This window comes from Nyctibius grandis, chromosome 18 (assembly GCF_013368605.1).
Source record: "Nyctibius grandis isolate bNycGra1 chromosome 18, bNycGra1.pri, whole genome shotgun sequence".
Taxonomy (NCBI): domain Eukaryota; kingdom Metazoa; phylum Chordata; class Aves; order Nyctibiiformes; family Nyctibiidae; genus Nyctibius; species Nyctibius grandis.
Window position 1 is genome coordinate 8,579,938 of NC_090675.1, and position 1,169 is coordinate 8,581,106.

The window sequence follows — 1,169 nt, forward strand, 5'->3', positions numbered from 1 at the left end:
CTGCTGGTCCATGTTTCTGTTTTAATTTCCTATACTGTGTGCAAATTGGAGGCAGGAAAATTTGTTTGTTCAAGAAATGCTGCATTTAGCTTGAGAATAGTCAAATTATCCTCTTTTCTGATAGGCACCAGTCCGGAGCAGTCACCTGGTGTGCGCTCGGATCACTTCAGCACGTAGAGACTGTGGGCACGGGCAAGGATCCCACCAGGCAGAGGAAAAAGATGACCCGTAGCCCCCGAAGTCTAGGATTTAGTACAAGAGGAAGCCCCAACTGGACCAGGAGACAGTGGTGACCCGCCTGGCACCGTCGTACTGTAACCCGGTGCCTTTCCCTAAACCAGACCAGCGAGGGAAGCACTCGCTTTGTTTTGTGAGGAATTACATGATTTTAAGGTATTTTTCAAGCAGCAACAATAACAAGAAACCCATGAAATAAAATCCCCTAATTCTCGTTAAATCGTTTCCCGTGGATGAAGGGTTTCATCAGCCCTGTTACGCAGCAGTAAAATGGGTCAGGAAATTCCCAGCAGACAGAGAACCACCCCGGCCTTTGCAGGTTTTCCTTGTTGGTAGAATTCACTGCGTAGCTCCGTGTCTTGGAAAGTCGTATTGTGGTGACTGTAGGAGATCCCTGTTACTCGCAGGTAAACCAAAGCATGGGTAAAGCTGTCTGGGGTGTTTGGGTATTTGCAAGTCAAACGTCCGTTTCAGAAGTTCACCAAACGAGATTTTCCTGGGTTCGACCCACACTAGTGCTGACACAAAGAAAATCTGTGTGTGGGAAGCAGAGCTCGCGCTTCAGAAGCAAAAAGGGCACAGAGGGGTGATCCTTCGGTATTCAAACACAGAGCAATTCCTTTGAGTAACGCAGGGAGCTTGTCCATCATGGATACACGCTGTGACATCTTTGTGAATTGTTTTTGCTAGCCGCAGCGGCAGCTTGCCACCGCTCATCTCATCTGTTCGCTGCAATGCCAGGCTTGCTTCTCTGCTCCCAGGTTTCCGATTCCTGGTGCCTTCAACCCGAAAATCCATTTGAAACTGCGGGTGGAGGGAAGGCGGTGCTTGCTTTGAGGTGGTTTTGGATGTGGTTTTGGATGAGCTGATGCAATCCCTCTTCATCCCGCTGCTGAAGGCGGCTGGGACCCGTCCCCATGCCCCGTGCCAGT